Below are 8,942 nucleotides of genomic sequence, written 5' to 3' on the forward strand. Positions count from 1 at the left end.
GTACCAAGTAAAAAACTATGCTACAAACCAGTGATCATCAAAACAATGATACTGGTTAAAAAATAAAGAAGTTGAACATTACTTATACAAAAATATTTATAGCAGCCCTGTTTGTGGTGGCAAAGAATTGGAAATCAAGTAAATGTCCTTCCATTGGGGAATGGCTTAGCAATCTGTGCTCTATGTATGTCATGGAACATTATTGTTCTATTAGAAACCAGGAGGGACGGGATTACAGGGAGGCCTGGAAGGATTTGCATGAACTGATGCTGAGTGAGATGAACAGAACCAGAAAAACACTGTACACCCTAACAGCAACATGGGAGTGATGGTCAACCTTGAAGGACTCACTCATTCCATCAGTGCAACAAACGGGAGCAATTTTGGGCTGTCTGCAAAGGAGAGTGCCATCTGTATCCAGTTAAGGAGCTGTGGAGTTTGAACAAAGTTCAAGGACTATTCCCTTTAATTTAGGAAAAAAACAGATATCTTATTGTCTGATCTTGTTACCTCTTAGAATTCTTGTCTCTTCTCTAAGGATATGATTTCTCTTTCATCACACCTAATTTGGATCAAGTTACAACATGGAAACAAAGTAAAGACTGACAGATTGCTTTCCATGGGGGGGGGGGGAGTAAGATTGGGGGAAAATTGTAAAACTCAAATAATATCTTTAATAAAAATTAATTAAAAAAATAAAGAAGTTGATAAGTTTAATACCTTAGCTAAATAAAAGATGGAAGGAAATGAACAAAGTAGTATACTTGTTTAATATATCCCAGACCCCAGTTACTGAAGTAAGGATTCACTCCTGGACAAAAACTTCTGGGAAAACTGGAAAGCAGTCAAAGAGACCTATATCTCACATCATATATCAAGATAAACTCCAAACAGATACCGGACTTTGATATAAAAGGCTATATCAGAAATAAATTGGATAAGTGAGGGAAAATTATCTTTCACATCTATGGAGAGAGAAAGAGTTTATGACCAAATAAAAGATAACAAAAGATAAAATAGATAATTTCGATTACATTAAATTTAAAAGGTTTTGTACAAACAAAACCAGTGCAGTTAAAATTATAAATTAAATTGGGAAAATTCCTTAAAGCAAGTTTTTCTGATAAATGATAACTAAGACATAAAGTCTGATAACTAAGGTAAGTAATTATATGTAATATAATTCAAATGTATAAAAACAATATCCATCCTTCAATAGTCAAAAAATATGAACAGGTAACTTGTAAAGGAAGAGATCTAACCTTTCAATAACCAAATAAAAAATACGTCTTTCATCTCTAAAAATTAGAGAAATACAAATTAAACTTTAAAGTTTCACCTCACAATCATTGGAATGGTGATGAACAAAAGTAGGGACTATAGGGAACATAACCTATCCAGTACTGTTGGAACTGGGAGTTGATTTAGTCATTCTAAAAAACAATATGGAACTATACCTCAAAAGTTACTAAATTGTATGCATATTCTTTGACTTAGTCCTACAACCTAAAGATATAAAGATATATAAAGATATAAAAAAGGGAAAAAGAACTCATATGTAAATATACGTGAATATATACATATATATGCATATTTGTGCATCTGCATAAACATATATATGCACACACATGAAGCTCTTTAGGTTGTGGCAAAAAGCTAGAAATCAAGGAGATGTTCATCACTTTAGGAATAGCTGAACAAGTAGTATATGAATATAATGAAATTTTATTGAAGCATAAAAATATAATGAAGAAACAAGTTCAGAGAAACATGAAAAACATATAAACTGAGAATAAAAAGAACAGAACTAAAAGAACAATTTACAATCCATTCTTGGGGACTCACAAATCACTGTTGTCTCTTTGGCACACTCAAAATATCCCTACCAGACTACGTTAGAATGTAACATGACATTAGAGCAAAAAAGATCTTTATTCAAAGCAATATAGCTAGGTTAACCAGACAAATCAACTTAAGTAGCTGCACCCTCAGCACTCAGGAAACATTTTCCTGTGAAAGAAACTTCCAAAAGCTTAGGTACTCACCTCTCTGTATGCATCTAGCATCTCCAGTATACTTTTGGCACAGTTGACTCCTTCATTAATCTAATCTAACCAGATTAGAATGGGAGTTCCTTGCTTTTTAATTCATATCCCCTTTATTTTGTACAACATATATTAAATTCTTAAATGTTTTTTCATTCATTCATTCATTCAGATCTTCAAATAAAAATGTATGCTAGAAATTGGAAATATTAGTATCTAGAATTAAAGGACCCAGGTTTAAATCTGTTTTGTGACTTATTTATCTTATGATCTTGGGTAAATCAAATCACTTTTGTGTATCTTGTTGACATGTTTGTAAAGTGATGGGGTCAGACTATAAAAACTCTTAACTTCCCTCAACTTTTAGATTCTATGATTCTCTTCTAATGACTAGAACAGGAACTATTTTTTGCCTTTCTTTATATCCCCTAACACTTGTTACATAGCATGTGGTTAATAAATGCTGTTGACTCCTCCAGACTCCTAGGATGCCAGGTCTTTGGGCAGAGTTCCTAGAACAGGTTAGTTGGTATCACTCTCTTCCTTCTCCCACTCCCACTTCCAGTCTCCCTTAGAAGCTACTGGACTTTAGTACTCTCTTAAGGAGTCACACCCTGAACCCAGGAGGTTCTGGTATCAAGTCTCCCTATGCTTGCCTCATAGCTATATTGGAAATAAATTCCAGTGTCTCCTAAAAAGGAACAAATCACATGAGATCAATCTTCACAACTTTCACAGCTTCATGCACTTCTGAGAGATCAGTAATTGATTCCTATCATCACACTGAATAGCTGATCTGAACTTTGAAAGATGAGTGCCCTCTAGATGCAAAGAGCAGGAATAGGCATTCACATTTACCCATAACATCACACAATTGGAGAATTTCAAACTATGAGGGTAGTTAGACTTTATCTCTAAACCAACTCCTTTATACAGATGGGGAAACTAAAGCCCAGCAAGAGGATGAATTGTCCATGTTCATAAAGCAAATACTAAGAAATACTCCTTTATCAATTGAACTTTCTACTATGCCAGAGGCTTTCAAATCCCTGAGATTTTTTTTCAGGGGATCTGTGAGGTGAAAAGTTATTTTCATAAAAATTTAAGATATTTTCATATTTAAGGTAAGAAACTATAGTAGTTATATCCACATAAGCACAAGCTCTTTGAGAGTGTCTTCAATAATTTTAAGAATATAAAGGGGTGCTGAAACCAAAAGGTTTGCTGACCTCTGCACTATTCTACCCTATATAACACCTTCAGGGGATTAGCCAAACAAGTTTATTAAAGGTACAGGTGTCAAATTCATCAGGAGAAGAAAACCAAAGTTTCTTCAAAGACCTATTTACATATTAATCTTTGCCATTGAATGAAAAAAAAATCCTACTAGAGAGAGAGAAAACAAAAGAAGGCATGTTGGAGAGAACATCTAATTCTATACTATACATTCTAGTGCAGTATTGGTATTCAATTTGTTATGAGACTACGCTATAACTAGCTTACTAATTAGGAGAGACTTTTTAGTATTGGGGTTATCTAATTATTATATCTAGGACCAAGAGCTTGGAGACCTGAGGCTATCTTCACACACACAGATCACTTAATTTTTATAGTTATCTGATGTATCAAACTTGGATAATATCAATATCTAATCCACCTGAGATCAAGGAGTTGTAACAGACAATAAGGATGAAGAAAAGTATAATTCCACTCAGAACACTTTAAGGCAGAGGTGTAACATGCAGTCTAAAGGCTGCCTAAACCACATTAAAATGCCTTTGGGAAATAATTAATAAAATAAATAAAAATACAATTTTGTTCTTGTTCAGCTAGTCCGACTTTTCATGATCCCTTGAACCATATTATCCATGGGATTTTCTGAGCAAAAATACTAAAGTGGCTTGCAATTTCTTTTTCCAATGGATTAAGGCAAACAGAGGTTAAGTGACTTTCCCAGGATCACACAGCCAGTGCATGTTTAAGACCAGACTGGAACTCAGGTCTTCCAGATTCCAGATTCAACACTTTTATATACTGAGCCACCTATGAATACAATAGAATTTAGATGGTGCAAATGGATAGTTTTCTAAGTCTTGCAGATATCCTTATGAAAGACCTACTGTCCTCATTTTTATTTGAATTTCTACTATTTTAAGGTATAGAAAATGTTTTTGTCATCCTTGTCTCTGCTTCTCAGGTCAATTTGAATTTACCAAGCATTCTTATAATCATTCTACAGATGTGTCCAGAGTCACACAGCTAGTAAATGGGAAAAACTCTGAAATAAATACTCCTATTTCCTAACTTGAGTCTTGAGCCCTTTCCATCTGACCATTCTACAGAGAAGTTTCCCACTGAAAACTGGTGAACCTGAGCAGCTAAGTGATACAGTGGATAGAGCACTGACCCTGGAATCAGGGGGACCTGTGCTCAAATGTGGCCTCAGAGACTTACTAGCTGGTGGACCTGGGTAAATCAATTAATCCAGATTACTTTCCCAGGTCTTCTTTCCACCCCTCCCCTCCAAAAAAAATTTCTATATTAAATTATCTGAGAATTAGGATAGTTTTTTATGAGCTACTTTCTTTCAGGATCTGATTACTCTTGGTTAATAATCTGAAGATTTTAAATGGGTAGGGCTAAGAAAATACATCTTGAACTTTAGAATGGCCACAGTAACCTTTGGATTTCTTTTATTCCTTAGGAGTCAGTAGATTACATAAGGACAAAGTTTCTACCTTATCTAAATCTCCCCTAGAACTCAGTAACTACAGTGTTATGAACACAGAAAGTGTTTAAAATATGTTGTATTGGGGCGGCTAGGTGGCGCAGTGGATAAAGCACCAGCCCTGGAGTCAGTAGTACCTGGGTTCAAATCTGGTCTCAAACACCTAAAAATTACCTAGCTGTGTGGCCTTGGGCAAGCCACTTAACTCCATTTGCCTTGCAAAAACCTATTATGTGTGTGTGTATATATATACATATATATAGTATATGTATATGTTATATTGCATTCTTCCACACTCATATCATTAATTCACTAAACATTCAGCCATCTACTTTATTTATGCACAGAAGATTCTGCCAGCAGAGATCTAAAGCTGAATAAGACAGAAGGATGTGATGGATAGAAAAGCGGTCTCTCCACTAGGAAGACTTGGGCTCTGATGCAGGCAGGTTGACTGGCCAGGGAAAGTTATTGAACCTCTCATTGCCCCAGACAATTCTCTTAAGATAAGTTGCAGAGGGGGTGGCTAGGTAGCGCAGTGGACAGAGCACCAGCCCTGGAATCAGGAGTACCTGAGTTCAAATGTGACCTCAGACACTTAATAATTACCTAGCTGTGTGGCCTTTGGCAAGCCACTTAACCCCATTGTCTTGCAAAAACCTAAAACAAAACAAAACAAAACAAAAAAAAAAAGATAAGTTGCAGAACAGAGACCAATCTGCATTGCTAAGAGAAGTCCCTCACTGGTAGATCCACACACAGATAACATTTCAGATTTGGTTTTTAAAAAAAGTATAGTTTAATCTTTACCTTGAAGGAACTTAGAGTAGGGGAAGAGAAATCAGGGATAATCAGAATACCAAAAAAACCCCCCCAAAAAAACCCAACAAAAAAAACCCAAAACAAACACAAACTTTGCTTTCAAAGATTTAATCTAATGTGGAAGAGAATATGAAACAACTGCACATCAATAAGTTTAACATAAGATAAAATGGAGAGAATTAATTCATCAGTGAAGGGAAGGTGCTATTATAAAGGGGAATAAGGAAAGTCTTCCTGGAAAAGGTGAGATTTTTAGCTATGATTTGAAGGGAACTAGGATGTAGGGATGAAGAGGAAGTGAACACCGAACCTGGGGGACAGGTCAGTGAAAATGCCCAGTCAGGAGATGATGGGGTCCCTTGGTTGAGTAACAACAAGGAGGTCACTGTTGAGTAACAGCACTGGATTGCCAACTATGTGATGTGGAGTAAGAGATAAGAAGACTGGAAAGGTAAGGAAGGAGGAAGTCAGATGATAAAAGTCTCCAGATGCTAGAGAACTTTATAGTTGATCCTGAAGGTGATAAAGAGTTTATAGAATGGTGAATGGGTTGAAATGGTCAGATCTGTGCTTTAGGAAGAGTAATTTGTTAGCTGAGTGGAGGATGGACTGGAGAAGGGTAAGATAGGAGGCAAAATCAATGCAGGGAGCTACTGCAACAGTATAGGAGTAAGGAACAAAGGGCCTGAATGAAGGGGGCAGGAGTGACAGTGGAGATATAGGAAGGAAATGTTACAAAGGTAAAATAGAACTTTGATAATAGATAGGATATGGAAGAAAGGATGGGAATGAGAATGAAGAGTCAAGGATAAGGCTGAGGTTGTGAACCCAAGAGACTAGAACAATAGAAATGGGGAAGATTAATAGAAGAATTTTGTAGGAAACATGAGTTGTTTTAGACATGCTGAATTTGAAATGTCTTCCCAATTTGAAATGTCCAATAGACAATTCATTTCAGAATTGAAACTTAGGAGAAAGACTCAGCTGGATACCTGGATCAGGGAATCATCCATATATAGATGTTAATGAAATCATGGCAGTTGATAAGGTGGCATGGCAGCTGATACAATGACTGTAGGGAGAGAAGAGACAAGTGCTCAGGTGAAAGGTATGGAGGTCATATATAGGAAACATTAGATGGATGGTGGTCCAGCAAAGGAATACTGGCATCTGACAAATCAGCAGATAGATGGGAGCGAAGAATAAGAAAAGAATTAGGAGAAAATATCCAGGAAGAGAAAACATTTAATACATCAGAGAGATCAAGAAGGAGAAAAATTCAGAAAAGACCATCAGATTGTCCATTAAGAAAACACTGAGGGGGTGGCTAGGGGGCTCAGTGGATAGAGTACCGGCCCTGGAGTCAGGAGTACCTGAGTTCAAATCTGCCCTCAGACACTTAACAATACCTAGCTGTGTGGCCTTGGCCAAGCCACTTAAACCCATTGCCTTACAAAAACTAAAAAAAAAAACAAAACAAAAAAACAGCAACAACAACCAAAAAAAAACCCCACTGAGTAACTTTGAGACCAATTTCAGTTGAGTAATGAGGTCAGAAGCCAGATTACAAAGGACTGAGGAGTGAGAGGGAGGAGAGGATGTGGAAGCAATCAATTTAGATAGATTTTGAGTTTTGTTTTTGTTTTTTTCCTATGAATTTGGCTGAGAAAAGGTGGAAAGAAAAGTAATAATAACTTGAGGGGAATAGAAAGATCTGGTGGAGATTTTTTAAGCATCTGGAAGACAAGTATAATTGAAAGAATTAGGGAAAGGAAATAGAGATTAAAGATTAGAGAAAAGGGTGATAATTAAGAGGGTAATATGCTGAAGATGAGAAGGAAAGGGATCAGGTATCTATGTAGAGTAGATTCAAACATTATATAAATGCAATAAGCATGGGGCGGCTAGGTGGCGCAGTGGATAGAGCATCGGCCCTGGAGTCAGGAGTACCTGGGTTCAAATCCGGTCTCAGACACTAAAATAATTACCTAGCTGTGTGGCAATTACCTAGCTTGGGCAAGCCACTTAACCTTGTTTGCCTTGCAAAAACCTAAAAAAAAACCAAAACAAAACATCAATAAGTGCAATAACCATGTAAAAGTAAAGCACAACATGAATCAGTGAGGGGCAGCAAAAGAAGTGAAATATTTGCTGAATTCAGAGTCAGGCCTCTATTTCTATTCTGACTCATTGACTTAAAGCTAGTGTGTCCATAAGCAAGTCACTTGACTTCCTCTGAGCCTCAGCTTCCTCATCCGTTAAATGGATCTCCATTTAATTAATTTAATTAATAAGTGTATTGTCAACCTTAAGTTTACTGGCATTTAAGCTGGACCTTGAAATTTAGTTAATATATCAATTCCTATCTCCTCCTAGCATTAGGCTCTGGACCTTCCAAAAGTGTCTCAGGAAAGGATTTTGCACATTGTGGCATCTCCCATTGTGTTGATTGTATTATACTTGTATATTCTCCATAGCATCTTGCTGGACATAAAGATGACAATAGATCCTTGCTCAATTAATTCAATCAGAGAATCATAGACTATCCAAATTGAATGGAAAATCATAAGAGATCATCTAGTTCAAATCCCATTTTATGGATGAGAAAACTGAGTCCATCTAGATGAAGTGATTTGACTAAGGATTCACACTAAGTGGAAAAGCTTAGACCAAGTCTCCTGATTCTTAATCCTAAATAATCAAATAAGATTCTGGAATACTGGCATAAAAAAAGGAAAATGAGGAACCAGATATTCTTTAAAATGATACTTCTTAAACATTTGTATGTATGTATGTACATATACATGATATGTAATAAAACCAAACCAAACCAAAAAAACCCAAGTCTCTAATTCACCACTAGTTAAAAAGTAAGCCTCTTGCTCTCCTGGGGCCTAGATTCAGGCCCTTATATCTCACATTCATTAAGGAAAAAGTTCCCTGAACTGGAAGCAGGAGATAGTGCAAAGTTTATTGACTTTGGAATCAGAAGGACTAAATTCAAATCCTATTTTTTTCCTTATTAATAATAGTTATCCTTTCTATAAATGCTTTAAGATTTGAACAGGACCTTTACAAATCCCATCTCTTTTTATCTTCATGACAACCCAGGGAGATGGGTCTATTATTTTCCCCATTTTATAGATGAGGAAACTGAAGCTGAATTACATGAATTAAATTTAAATGAATTAAATGCTCAGGGTCACATAGCAAGTTAGTTGGATTTGAACTCAGGTTTTTGTGTTCTATTCTCTCATCACCTAATTGTCTCATTATGAGTTATATGTTCTTAGATAAGCTACTTAATGTTGGGTTTCAATTTCTTCGACTTTTCCAATGTTAAATTC

Source organism: Macrotis lagotis, chromosome 7 (assembly GCF_037893015.1).
Source record: "Macrotis lagotis isolate mMagLag1 chromosome 7, bilby.v1.9.chrom.fasta, whole genome shotgun sequence".
NCBI classification, from domain to species: domain Eukaryota; kingdom Metazoa; phylum Chordata; class Mammalia; order Peramelemorphia; family Peramelidae; genus Macrotis; species Macrotis lagotis.